The sequence below is a fragment of the Typopeltis vanoorti genome, chromosome 9, assembly GCF_054136105.1.
Source record: "Typopeltis vanoorti isolate ZY-2024b chromosome 9, IOZ_Tvanoo_1.0, whole genome shotgun sequence".
Lineage (NCBI taxonomy): Eukaryota > Metazoa > Arthropoda > Arachnida > Uropygi > Thelyphonidae > Typopeltis > Typopeltis vanoorti.
Window position 1 is genome coordinate 90,737,635 of NC_143557.1, and position 15,410 is coordinate 90,753,044.

Consider the following 15,410-nt stretch of genomic DNA (forward strand, 5'->3'; position numbering starts at 1 on the left):
ATTAAAGAAAATCAGCAGCAGTGCTCCTGATGGCAAAAGCAGTATACCAAAGATACCAATATGGAAACTTTGAGTGCCCAAGTTTACCTGCAACAAAATTTATTCCGTTAGTTTCATTGCTAAAAAATAAATAAAATATTTAAAAAAATCGCGATGATAATGAGGAAGGAACTTCAGTTCTAAGGACAGATTCAATGATTCTGTTTTTCATGATCCGAAGAAAGTTATGGGGCTTATATATCGAATTCCTTCAAGATATGGAGAACATTCTCAAGATATAAGTAACTTATTTAATTATATAAAGATAATCTCTTAAAATTCGGATAAATTCCTCAGAAGCAGTTAGCTTTCAATAGGATCTACTGCTATGTAGTAAGCATTAGCTTACTACATCTAAATTTATACAGAAAAGAAAAGAAATGGCAAACTGATTGTTTTAAGTAATGTACATATTTTTAAAGAAGCTCACTCCTGCTGTCGCCTTGCCCTTTGGAGATGAGCCTAAATCTTCTCCATGTGCATGTAGTGAACCACCATCAGAACGCTTCATTGCAGTTTCTGAATCTGAAAAATTGGCTGTTGATGACTTACATTTCCTGCCTCTTCCAATGAATTGTCTAAATTAAAGCAACAGCTTTGAAGAATTGCTTACCAGTAAGTGTAAAGAAGCACTGTACAGTCATATTTCATTAGTTATTAAAAGACTGTACAGAGTGATTTTATATTATGACTAGGGTGGATCCTCCCCCCCCCCCGACGCCTATGGCGTCCACCCCCCGAGTTCCGAACTGGTAGGCCAGTTCTCCTTGAATTCTGATGACTCGAATTTTGAAGAACTAGAAAGGGGGTCGCCCCCCCGGTGCATACGGCGCCCAACCCCCTGAGTTCCGGACTGGTAGGCCTGTTCTCCTTGAATTCTGATGAAGAATTCAAGGAGAACAGGCTTCAAAATTCAACGAATTTTGAAGACTCGACACTCAGGGTAGCCCTGAGTTTCAAAACGTTTCGAATAACTTGACAAAAAACGTGACACAAAAACGTTACAAAAAAAAGGCTTATCATTTTATATTATAGAGTAGATTTATAATTTGCTTTATTTCGCTATACATAAAGAGTAAAATCAGTTTAAAATATAACGAAACAGGCCTACACATTTTAGCATTCAGGCATGTTAAAAGAACTTTGGGTAATACAGAATACTATTTTGTGTGTAAAATGGTATTCCGTATTGCTCAAAGTTCCTCTAATTGTTAAAATATCCTTGTGGTTCATAAAATAATTTCCGAATTACGACCTTTTCGACTTACGACGGGATCGTCGGAGCTGAACACTGCTGTATGTCTATGACTGATTGTATATTACGTTGCGAGTACTTATCAACATTTAGCTAAGAGCAGTGGGCTTTGTGATTAAGCCAATGTTTAAAAATGACCTTGGCCGAATTCGGCATATGCTGACTGCTGCACAGCAAACATCTTTGGTTGTTTGCTATTGACCTCTGCATTAATGCTCTTGTTGCTAGTGTTTTTTTGCTTCCTTTTTGAGTGCTTTTCTCAAAACACATAAGCGTATTGTGTCGTTTTGTCCATCCGTCAGACTGTGCGTATGTTAATACAAGATTCTGGCTGGAAGAATTTTAATCAATTTTTGAATGAGGAATCATTACAGAAATGCGTTGAGTCCAACTGATTCTTGTTTCATTTGGACAATTCAGAGTACAATGGGGAGGGGAGGAATTATGTATTGCAACACAGTTCCTTTCTGTTAGGATGGACAACGAATATGTCCATGTAGTTCAATTTCGACTTAAATCGCGTATTTTATTGGCAGAATTTCTCAAAATGTTTCAAACTGATATTAATAATGCTTAATGGGATATAATGAAATTGGATATAGATATATATATATTGTTATACGAACGCTACCCACGAAAGGTTGCTCTAGAGATCAGGGATTTCTGAGCAGAGATTCAGGCCTCCAGTAAGAATGAAATGAAATGAAATTTATCTCCTATCTAAAGACATTCGTGCCTGCAGTGGGATTCAAACCTACTAACTGTTGTTGAAGAATGGATGCTCTATCCAGTTGATCAACCAAGTCGACATTTAGGTTTCACATTCAAATTTATCGAGTCATTTAAATTCTCGTTGCAAGTTTACCATTCCAAGTGACAAGGATTTTGTTTAACAACAAAAATTACTACCCAGTCTTTATTTTATTTTTATTTTTTGCTAAACTAGTGTAAAACTCGATGTAGCTTAGAAATACCAAAGTGCTTTACATCGATTTTTACAGATGTCAAGCCTCATGAGAACTGTTACAAAAATAACCTTGTTTGTCTCTATGTAATTTTTGCTAAATATATAACGTACTATGGGAATTGATTGTATTTACAGTTTTAACTCAAGTTTCTAGAATGTCAAAAACAAAGGCAATGCCTTACCATCGGAACTTTGTATAATGTATAATAGCTATGTGTAAGTTGTTTACGATTAAGTGTGTGAGAAAGTTGTTTGTAAGCTCTGCGCATGAACACGTTCAATGCGCAGAGCCAAACTAGCGGATCAAAGAGATCCGCTAGTTTCAGAGCCTCCGTAAGTGTGTTCCAACCTCTAATGTACATTCTTTTTGTAATCTAGGAGATATGTCATAGATGGACTAATAAGATATAGTAATTAGAAATATCTATAATAGAGTCCTCTGATTTGTTCTTAACTGGAACATTTATTGTAAGATAACTTGCCATAGCTAGTTAATCTCTTTATAAGTAAATTAGTCTCGGCAATTTGGTTTTCTTAAGCAGAGAAGTAACAGAGTAAATATATTGTTTAGTCATTTAATATTGAAAAGAGAAAGTTTGTTTCTTTTTACCGAAAGTATAAGGATAGGTAGAGAGAGAGAGAGAGAGAGAGAGTAACCTCTCTATCGCTTATTCAATATACTTTATTTTTAATGTAAATAAATGTGTTTTAATTATATGTCAATAGAGTGCCGCCTGATTGTTTATTTTATAGTGCACTGTTCCTAAAAAAAAAATTTATCGGACTTGTGAGCGGGAAACCAAGTGAGATAGCCGAAGCATATAGTTAAGTGCAAATAGAACACGACTATTTGTGTAAAGTTTTACTGAAAGAATTTTTGTTAGAGAAAGAGAGAGAGAGAAATCAACCGGCCATATTACTGAGTTTTATGCCAATTAAAAGATATTAGTGGCGCAGTCTCAATAAAAATAAATTTTCTAATCCATGGGCAAAAGACTCGTAGTGCGAAAGGTAGATAAACATAGTACCCAATAGTATAAGCAAGAAAGGTTACGAGAGAGAGAGAGAGAGAGAGAGAGAGAGAGAGAGAGAGAGAGAGAGAGAGAGAGAAAGCGCGCACTGCTAATTAGAATAACGGTATTTCTAAGGCTCAGTAACCAAACAGGCTCTATAAAAGGCTTTATAAATAGCAAGAATTAGTAGCACACTGTTTACATTAGTGCTTAGTATAAGTCTATTTTAAGAACTTTTTCTCCTCCCCTCCGTTATGTTTCTGTTTATCTTGGCAAACTAATTTGAAATTACAATAATATTTTTTTTTCTCGCTATAATGGGACAATTTAAATGTCTACAGTATGTAAACAGCTCTAGGATTAGTAGTTGCTCTGATAATGAAATCGTAATGCAAGAATGCGATCTTTGTTTTATGATTTCTTCGATCATTTCTTTACTTGTTTGCATAATCTGTAAGTATAGTGTGTAAAAAGTCATTTGTTAGTGTAGTCAATGAAATACCAAAGATATAAAGTGGCAATATTTTTCAATAGACATCTGGTTCCATGTCATCCCTTTTTACTTTTATGGCAATTAATATTAACCGTTTCTAATTGCTGTATCATAAGTAATTAAAATAAATTGTCATTCCAGCATTCATTCCAGATGGCCTGGTATCATTAACAAAATGATATATAAATCATATACAAAACATACAATCAGCTCAGAATATATTATGATATCGGCATTTGTAGTAGGCAGTAGGTAGCTACAAGCTAAGTTTAAAAATAAAAGTTTGTATAATTTGTAGAGTTCATGCCTTTGACACCCTAGAGGAACTGAGGTCTCCTAGTTAAGACCGACAGTAATACTAATAATAATAATATAAAATTTTTATTGACAATAAATAACAGATTTCTTGGGATCAAAAAATGTGCAATAGCTTTTCTGCAGTTTTTCTTGAGGTATCTCTGGCCATACACACTCACCCTCTGTTTTTTGATGCACGTTGTGAACTCTCTCCAGAAGAGTTTGCGAACGACACTCTGCAGTATTGTACTATGGGAAAGTGACTAATGCACACAAAAGAACTGATGACAATGTGTTATTTTTTAAGTGACTTCCAACCATGAAATGTTGTAAACTTGTAGTACCTTCTTAGTACCAGGAGATATGGATTTTTTTTCTATTCTTATCATTTTATGTTTACGTATCCTGGGCAGGATTTTTTAAGGCGTTTCAGCTCTAATAAACGATCTCACATCCGAGAGATGAAATTCATCTCCCACCTAAAGACAATCATAAACATCTATACCTACGGCGGGATTTGAACCCTCAGCATCTTGTTTGGAAAGTGGATACGATAACTGCTCGCCAACCAAGCAGGCGAACATAGTATGATATGCATACTACTTTAAGTATTATGATAAAGTAGCATGATATGCATAGTTTATGCATGATATGCATACTACTTTAAGTATTATGATAAAGTAGCATGATATGCATACTTTATGCATGATATGCATAAATTTTAAAAAGCATACAGAAAAAAGGGGTTTATGTCTTTCGACAACGATCTTTTCATTTTCCAGTGTACAGTGTGTGTGTTTCAAATATAATTGATGCATTAAACACCGAGCGCATCTTTATCGCTGCAACTGGCTTAATATTAGTACAGTATTTGATTTCCACTACTAATTTCATCTCAGAAGAGTATTTGTTTCGTGTTTTATTTATTTTTCCTTATTCTTAAAAAAATCGAGGGCTAATTACAGTATGTGCGCGCTGTTGATCTGCAGACTGGATTTCCCCCTCTGGTTGTGCTTATGCGAATTGAAAGGGGAAATGACTACTTATGACAGAAGAATATAGACCTATTTAAAATGCGTCATGCTCACCACATCCGTAACACACACGCACACACACACACACAAATGGATTCGAGCAGCATGTTGTGCCTGTATTGTAACGCATGAATAATCTATTCAACCACGAGATCATTAAAACTCCATTTGCAATACAAGAAAAAAAAAAAGAAAAAAAAACTTAACAAATTCTCAGGCAAATTGTCAATTTTTTAACTACGCAAATGTAACTAGATGCCTCTCTCTATAGGGTGGTTCAAATTTCCACATACAAACTTTGAGGGGAGGTAGAGAACATCAAAATCAACCATATTCACATAGGAAAGCATGACCGGAAACGCCACCCGAAAGCGACAGGTGGCGCTCTTCGCCAGCGCTCCAGATGAGCAATTGGGACTTCTGCGTTCAAACTTTCGACGTCGTACGAAGAACATCAGTCGTTTTATGAACGTTAAGATGGCAGACATCCACCTCGTTTACCATATTATGTATCCAACTACTACCGAACTGTTCAGTTACGCCTAATAAAGTTTTTACACTACTTACTGCCTTGTGTTATTTCTGTATCTTTGTGTTCCTGTTAGTACCTTCCGGTGGCGTTTTCGGTCATGCTTTCCTATGTGAATATGGTTGATTTTGATGTTCTCTACCTCCTCTCAAAGTTTGTATGTGAATTTTGAACCACCCTGTATATATACATCTGAAAAAGCTCACTGAAATATTTAACTGAACAAATAAACACACACACACACACACACGTGTGTGTGTGTGTGTGTGTGTATATACAGGGCCGGATTAAGACCCATAGAGGCCCTAAGCACTTAAAAGATTTTGGTGCCCCATATATATGTAATTCAAAATATAAACAATAATAAACATAAAATAAATTTTTATTTTTCAAAATTAAACAAAACTTATAGTAAGATGGAAAATAACGCTTATTTTTGTATACTTCAACTTTATTTAGATTAGAAAAGTTTTCTCGTACTTTTTTAATTACAAAGTCTTTGATCAGATCCTCAAAATTAATCTTACGTAACACATCTGCTTCTATACTTAGAAATAAGGCATTCAACCTGCCCTGTTCTGATGGGATTTTTAATATACTTCAAGTGAGAAAATGAACGCTGAGCTGAGCAATTTGTGACTATTAATGTTAAAAATATACGAAAGGCAATGTCCACATTTGGAAAGGCACATTCAATATTGTCTTCTACACTTATTTTATAAAGTTCAGCATGACTGAATCCTGTTTTTACATTTTTTGTTGCACTGAACTTATGGCGCACATATGAGTGAAACTGCTGAAGCTTAGCTGAGAAATTAGTGTTCAAGTCCTCTGAGTAAGCATCAATCAGCTTTTGACAACACTGAGAATACCTTGCAATTTCAGTAGATGATGACGTCACTGAAGTAGCATTATGTGGCACATCACTTAGAAAAGAAAATCTCACTGATATTTCTTTGTATATCTCTCCTCTTCTTCTTCTCATCTCAGTTTCAAGTTTCTCAACAATTGTGTAAAAGGTGGTGATACGAAATTTATCTCTGGCATTCAGATATACTTCTGGAACATCTCCGTCATTGGGTACCTTCTTTCTGATACGTTTGCGAGTTTGAGCTGCCTTGTAATCAACATCTGGTAGCACTTCCTTTGTAGCTCCTTCATATCTTTCAAATTCATTTCGTGAAGTGCACAACTGGTCAGCTAATGATCCATATAAAACTACAGATGTTTTTAAGTTGACATTCTCATTCTCTAGAACTTGGCTTACTCTATGAAAATTTTGCAAAATCTCATCCCAAAAATTCAACAAAAAAAACGAATTCTAGTTCTTGCATCTTATTGGCAATATTATCTGCTTCCCTTATAGTGTCTCCCTTTTGTGCCTGGTCTTCGGCTATACAGTCTAACGCTTCTAAAATTTGAAGATAATATTTCAAAATTGCTGCTGTTGCCATAGCATATGCCTCCCATCTGGTATCAGAGAGAGATTTTAATACATTTTCATTTCCAATACAACCTCTAAGAATTGTCCACCAGCTGGTTGAGGCTGAAAAGAAGGTATAGAGCAACCGCACTGTAGAGAAGAAATTAACCTCCTCTTGACAGCAGTCAACAGCACTTCGGCCTACCGAATTTAGTGAATGAGCAGCACAGGGTACATATATAGCAAACTTGTTTGTTTCTAAATTTTTTGCTGCATCCCCTTATAACGCCCAGACATGTTACCAGCGTTGCCATAATACTGATCCCTACATTTTAAAAAGTTTAGCTGACAAACTTTACGTAAGTACTGCAACACCTGATTTGCCATTTCCTCACTGGTATGGCTTTTCATTTCCAGAAAGTTTAAAAAGCGTTCAATAGGCCTTCCATCTTTTAAATACCTAAGTACAACACTTAATTGATCGATATGTGACAGATCTGGTGTTGAATCAACCGACAAACTAAAATAACCAGAAGATTTTAGTTCATCAACAATAAGCAGGTGGATCTTTTGAGCCATCGGTTAGCCTAGCGGCTGTGCGCTTCGCAACCATATGACTGGGGAAGAAGTGTCCCAGCTTCGATTCCCGTCGAAGACGTGAGGAATTTGAGGATCTTCCTCAGCCATAGCCAAGTTAGCCGGTCTTGGGCGCGGGCAGTAGGGTTTTTTCCGTCAGTTTATGTGGTATTTTTCATCCCCCAAACAGGCAAACCGGCCCCGTGAACACACACGGATCTACAGCCAAATACTAATCCCCCATGAGGGGGGCTCAACTCGCCCCAATAGGGACGGGGAGAAAAAGGGAGGAAACTCCATACCAATAAATAAAATAAAGTTTAATGAGTTCCTCACAGGTGGCTTTGGACAGATAAGAAGGATTTCTTTTGCCACAATTTCCAGATGGCTTTGGACAGATAAGAAGGATTTCTTTTCTGTTTCCAGATTTCGCAATGTGACCTACTAAAAATGGATCAAACTGATTTATGAGCTCAAGCAGCCCTAAAAAATTCCCATTTTGCAATGATACAAATCTTTCTTCTGTTCCTCGAAAAGCAAGCCACGTTCAGCTAACATACGAATAACAGCTATGACACGCCTCAGGACATGTTCCCAGTAATCACACTCTTCCTGAATTTGTTTTTCCAACTGTTGTCCCAACCCTACACCTTGTCTGCGAGTTAAGTATGTTAGCACAGAGTCTCGCTGAGTACTGCTTTTTTCATGTTGATCAATTACAATAGTATTTCGCCAGTCACTGAACCAACCCTTCTCTTGTAACATAACGTGACAAATTTTTAGGAGCAAATAGTTTACAAACAAAACAATAAACTGATGCAGTTGATGGTGAATACAATAACCATTCTCTCTTGTATTCCTCACCATTGGCTTTTGTCCCAACAAAAGGTTTCTGCGAACAGTATTTTACTGGTTTGCCACTACTGAAATGTCGGTAAGACTTGTCAACTGGCCCATTGTGGTGTTGACAGTCACTGGGTCCACAAGCAGTTAAATAAGCTACGTCATCAGTACAGAAATCAAGCCACAACCCTGGATCTTTTGCTACATTTACTTCATCTTTTGCAGACAGAATCATTTCAGCCCCATCACCATAGCCCACTAAACTTTCATTTTCAGAAATTATTTCAACCTCAGAATGTTTTGTAAAGCAACTTGCATCAACATTTGCAGTAGAGATATCAAGAGAATTTACAGACAAAGTGAGGTCAGTAGTGAGACATGTGCTAGATGAACCTGCTTGTGACACCTTGATGATTCCGACATCATCATATTTTGATTTTGAAGTGATCAAAGTGGTATTTGTGTTCACTTCTGATGACGGAGATTGGCTCTGATCAGGAATTGATATGTAATGTTTTGGAACTTATGTGAAGAAATCGGTCAGCTTTGCAGTCTTGGAATCTAATTCCAAAGTCTCCTCTTGTTTCTTTTTTGATAGTTTTCGCTTTTGTGCACCACTTAACTGAACACGTTTCATCTTGGTTCTTGGGATCTGTTAAATACAGAAATAAAAAGATTATTTTGTTGAATATTAGGTGGCATGAATCAACACAGTTACACATATCACAGGCAAAATCATACGAACAATTGAATTTTCGGCTTATAGCTGAATCTTGTGCTTTCGTGCTTTAATTAACTCTTATTTTACCGGAGTCGCACTTCTGCGACAGCTAGGCCTTTTACCGGAGGCTCGTTTCTGAGACAACCAGATGGTTTGTTTTATTATAGTCCTTATAAGGACTGGCTTAAAGGGGCGAAGCAAGAATGCTTTTCATCTTCCCCGTTATCTGTAGAGGACAGTGTAGGGATAAGGTGTTATGAGCTATTATTAAAGCTCTGATCATGGCAGGAGGGTAACAGCAATAGCCGAGCCTCAGTTAGAACTTCATTAGCTACAGCATTGCCATCCATTACCCTCCAAGGGTATGCTTCTGGAGCCTTTTATAAGACATAATTTATTAAAACAAGACCTAAAACAGACAGGAAAATAAAAAATAAAATGGTTATGTTAATTATAAAAAATTACCTCATTTGACGCAATGGTAGTGCCAGAAAGCGTTGTGAGCGATAATACGAACCGTCATACACGTAGAGTTTTATTAGGCCTTCTACATGTCATTATTTATTGAAACAAAGTGGGTAACAGTAAGAAAAGATGAAAACAATGAAAAACTAATTAAAAGTTAATTTAAATTAATTTCGTCATCTAACTAAAGCAGAAATTCTGTTTCTGCTTTAGTTAGAAATACTGATATATACTCTAGATCAATATATATATATATTGATCTAGAGTATATATCAGTATATATTGATATATATATATATATCTATATACTGATATAGATATATATCAATATATATATATATATATATGTATTGATATAGAGATATATTGATCTTGAATCTAGAGCCGCTTTTTGGCAGATGTACTGAAAACATAATTTTTTTTTTTTACTTAATGTTATCATTAAAAATTATCAGATTAAAAGTACGTGACAAATTTTAATTACTAGCCTTGTTGTTCAGTGGATAACGTACCAGCACCACAATCAATAGGCTGTGTATTCAAATCTCACTGGGGCATGAATGTTCGTGAATGTCTCTAGGTGGGAGATAAATTTCATCTCTGGTGTGGGATTATTAAGTCCTTAAGAATGGCTCAAAAATGGTCCCATGCTTGGTCTCTAAAATATACTCTTCAGATTATCTACTCTCAGTTTGCCAAAGCACTAATGTACAATAGGTTTACAAAATCTCATGGGTAAAATAAACAGGAAAAAAATAGCCGAATGCATTAAATTGCACCCTGCCAGTGAGGAATTATTCATTAGTAAAAAAAAAAAAAAAAAAAAAAAAAAAATATATATATATATATATATATATATATATATATATATATATATATATATATATATATATATATATATATATATATATATATATATATATATATATATATATTAGTAAATAGTTATATACCGCTCTGAATAGACTGAATTTAATAAAATTCGGTTTTTACTAATATATATATATATATATATATAAAGAAACGAGTTCGATTAAACAAAAGTTGGAATGGCTCAACAACTTTTTAGAAAGTTATGAATACCGAATTTAGAATATTAATCAGAGTCCAGGAATTACTTGATGAGGAAGGATAAAACGAGGTTTATACATTCTGCAAAACACACCTAATAATGAAGTATTCAAGAAAGTAACAAAAATGTAATCTCTTTCTGATTACATTTTTGTTACTTTCTTTATGCTCAATAGGAGAGTTTCAAATAAACTCTAGAAAAGGAATAGTCTATGTCGTGTTTACACCTTTCGTAGTGGAAATAAGTTTAGTTTTGGTCGTGTGATTTTTTTTTTAGATTTTGTTTTATGGAATTCATTTCTCTCTTTGCGAACTATTCGTGTTGCATGGTGTTAATTTGAATGTAAACGAATTAAAAAAAATTAAGTACTGTTGTTACTTCTTAACTAAATATTATCGAATGGTGTAACCTTTCTGCCCAATTCCTGTGTCCATGTTTACAAATGATTAAGACTACAAATCCAAATAATAATATGGGGAAGTAATATTTACTGAGCATTTTGGATTATTTCTGAATTACGGCGGAAGTAGCTAAGGCCGTGTATTACGTCTGTTATGTTCGTGTTCTTGTGGAATAGTTTTCCTGTTTTATGGCATGAAAAATCCGAGAATAGAGGAAAAAATTGTTCTACCTTCGTATAGACCACTTAACTCACCTTCAGTTAATTCTTCGTATCTAAACTGGATCCCAACTCAGAATTAGAATTTGTTTTTTCTCAGCTCAGAACTAGAGATAAATAGAGAAAGTATAACCGACCGCCCCGATATTTTCTTAATTTCATTCCACAGTTCTCCTAACTCGATCTTTTGTAACAGAGAGTTATATTTTAGGAGTTTCATGAGTTTATGTACCTCGCGGTGAAAATGGGAACCACCTGATACTAATAAAGGTAGTTCATATCACTCATATTCATATCAGCTGTCTTTTGAAGTTTTCCTGTCCCTTAGTCGTTACAAGATGTATTATAGTCAACCAGTCTTGCGAGATGTGTTGCTTTAATTATGTTGTCCGATGTAAACCAGCAGCGTAGATTCTACATAGATATGACAATTTAGCAAGTGACTAGCGAACAGCATTGATTTTGATGATGAAATCAGTGCCATAACTAGCTTTTCATGGGCCCTGTGCAAGATTTTATTTTTGGTCTCCCTTTTTTGGGAGAAAAAAAAACGATAAAAATAGATCGGTTAATTTTTAACTTTAACCGAAAACGATACGGAATTGGCCCCCACAGCGGCAAAATTTAAAATTTGAAAATATAATGCTGATTATTTTTTTTTTTTATTCCCATTTCAGACTTCTTCCTCTTGGGCACTGGGCCTGTGCACTCGTTGCACCTGCTTAGTTACGGCACTGGTTCAGATATACACAAGACAGCAGTAGTGGGTTGTGATACTAATGCAAATAATACTGCAGTATTTATCAATTCTCCACGTTCTAATTTAACAATATAATAATTGTATGCTTTAGATAAAAGTAATTCAATAAATTTTATTATTTTCGTTTTATTATATCATAATAATTAAATTAAAACTAAAATTATTTCAAAATAAAACATTTATATTAATTTTAGTAATACCATATTTAAAAGACATTAAATGTTTGCCTTTTCGTAATTAAAAAAATCTGCTTAATTCAGTTTAATCATATGTAATGATTATTACGATTTACAGACAAATAAAACTTATGTGACTTGAGAGTTGATAGCTAACTAAAAATAAGGTTATATGTGTGTGTGTGTATCGAATTGTAAATGCTAAGTCGGACTAATAGTTCTCATCGAATGCTGTGTAATAAGCCATTCAACTGCAAATCGCAAAAGAAAAACATCTTACAGTCCTATTATGTGAATTTAATGAAAAGATTTTTAATTTTAATTTTATTGTATTCGATATTCAATCCTTTACTGGCATTGTTTTTCTTTATTTGTATTCTCTGTAGTTTCAATAATGCAATGGAATTCTACATAGTAATTTTGGTAAAGACACAGCAAACTGGATCAATGAAATAAAAATGATTTTAATACTCGTATTTCATTGACATAATTTATATAGCTATTCATTGTTAATCATTTTCATATTATTTAGTAAATATTGTCCGAGAGTGTGGTGAGTGCAGAAACAGTGAATATATTTAAGTCGCGGTATGATAAACTGTATGTATAACAGTGGACCTTCCACGATTAGGCTTTGACTCCATGAAGATTTTTATAATAATAATAATAACAATAAATATACCTCACCTCAACATTCAGCCGATTATATCGATATTATTAATATATGTGTATTATTATTTGTTTCATATTCTGCTATACCATAATATTATACAATAAGAGAAAAACGAATCTCGTAACAACAATCACGATTGATGACTAAAGAATCTTGATCTTTGCTCGTAATTCAGACATCCATTTTAGTACCAACCTTGCCAGTAATAAGGAGTGTGATTTTGGTATTTGTTCCTGAAAAGCAGAAAAAAAAAAAATCTGAGCGCTTAATTACAAGCCATACGATAAAAAATCTAAAGACATTAATATTTATTCATTGAGACAATTATTTACTAAATCTGGGCAATGATTTACTAAAACGTTTTAAAGGAGTACTGAAATAATATATATTATTTGCTTTACCTTTGAAAAAATTATAACGACCTGTTGGGTAGCTAAAATTATATTGGGAACACAAAAGTGCATTAGAACTTGAGGTTCAGTATCTTCAAAAGTCCATTTTGTGTTTATTCACTGCATCAGTCGGTGATTAGCAAAGTCATATTTCTTTCCTCTTTGGCTTAATGATCTTAATGATCTTCCTATATAACAAAAAGAGTTATTTCCAGAGGAATATCTGTAGCTATTAACATGTTTATTTTTGGATTTTAATTCCTTAGAAGCCTTATGTATCAATTTGTTTTCAAAATAACAGGAGCCATAACTATATAAGAATCGCCATTTGTGTTTATTTAAGGATTCTTATTTTTTATATTAATTTTTGAAGTATAAACGTCTATTTTCAGAGATCATGAAGATCTCGTTCTCAATGTACAACAAATGACTGTTTGTCTTATTATTTAAGTGCAAACATCATAATAACATATACACTGCTGTAAGGCAGATTCTCAAAACTGTAGGTCTCAGACTGTGCAACAAACGTACTCTTGACAGATATATGCATAGTTTAAATTCTGTTTCCTTTAAAACAGGGCCTTTACTTACTTTTAATTAGCTTGTGCTATGCATGTTATACAGCTACAGTAATGTAGCATCCAGCATTGTTGTTATATGTTGCATCCTGGTTTTGAGGTATAAAATACATCCAGTGGAGTATTAGGAACACCTATCTAATATATTGAAAATAGCATCCTCTTTTAGCCAGCAGAACACAACACAACCGAAAGCGTTCCACAGGAATGCAAGCTCAATCATATCTCACAGTTCTCTCCTATTCAACTGCAGCAGATCCATGTCTAGAACATCTCGTTCTATAGATACTCATTTGATTTGATTCTACTCATCAATACAGTATAATGAATCCCGTGGTATTTTTGTAATCTGGACGATCTGTCTTGTGGCATGACAGATTATCTTGATGGAATTAGCCGTTAACAGATAAATAACCTGTGAACATGAAAGAGTGCATAGAAACAATATTCGAGTAGACTGTAGCATTCATTCATTCATTCTTACTCCACCGGTATCAAGGGATCAGAAAACATTCTCCTACAATGACCTATGTGGGGATGCTTCTCCTAGTTGGAACTACGAGTAATACCCTTGTCATGGCGAACGAAAAATAGACAACGAACGTTATATCGCCATTCTGTGCTACTTACTATAGTAGTTCTATGAAAACGACTCGGCTATAGTGCATAATATCAGACTACAAAAGCTGTCGCAATACGGTTTGAGGAAATGGAAAAGCAAAGTTTTAAAGATTTTTCCAGAATTCGAAGAAAAGTCAAAATGTCCATTAATAGAAGAGAGTCGTTTAACTTCCCTACGAACTACAGATGTTTTGTTAGATTAAAATATCTAAGTCAGTTATTAATATTTAATGCAAATATATTCAGAGTGACATCTGCTATAGTGAATAAAGATGAACTAGCGGTGAATTGAGATTTGTGAAAATAAAGGTGTAAAACACTTAGGTGTCTGATAACTGTTTCAATGCAATATATCAATATGTATAACGTGTTCCACGGTATAATGTACAGTTATGCATCTCACATTAATTATTTTTCTTCACCGGAGGATGGCAGCAAGATGTTGAGATGGTTCATTGCACCGCGCTCCTAAACAGAAGAGGGGCGTTTACTGAACTTAACTAAATAACACTGGCCAACAAAAAAAAAAAAACTTTCTGCTGATTATGATCTGACACTTGTTTTTTACTAATTTGGGTGCGCTGATTTCAAATATCAAACCCATTTTTCTCTATCACGTCAGGTTTTTCCTCTATGGCATTTTATTTTTGCTAATTTGTAAGTTTTTGATAGTTTTAAGGAGGCAGTACTATTTAGAGGATCAAAAAAATCGATTTTTTAATATTATTTTCTGAAAGTATGTACTTTTAAAAATCTGTTCCTAACTTGTTATCAAGAAATTCGAAAAATTTCCGAATATATAGCCTATTATTCAAAACGGTGCGCAGATCAGAATCGTAGCGCTCACCGCTCTCGCTTGTTCTT

At 34.4% G+C, this 15,410-nt stretch overlaps 1 long non-coding RNA gene across 2 annotated transcripts in view; it reads right to left on the minus strand.

Annotated features, from left to right (window-relative positions):
- Positions 1 to 12,726: 12,726 nt before the first annotated feature.
- Positions 12,727 to 15,410, minus strand: part of LOC150103241 (uncharacterized) — a 134,821-nt gene continuing 132,137 nt past the window's right edge. For both annotated transcript variants that reach the window (XR_016548793.1, XR_016548794.1), the window contains one exon: positions 12,727 to 13,188. This is a non-coding gene — a long non-coding RNA (uncharacterized LOC150103241). The remainder of the gene's footprint in view (positions 13,189 to 15,410) is intronic.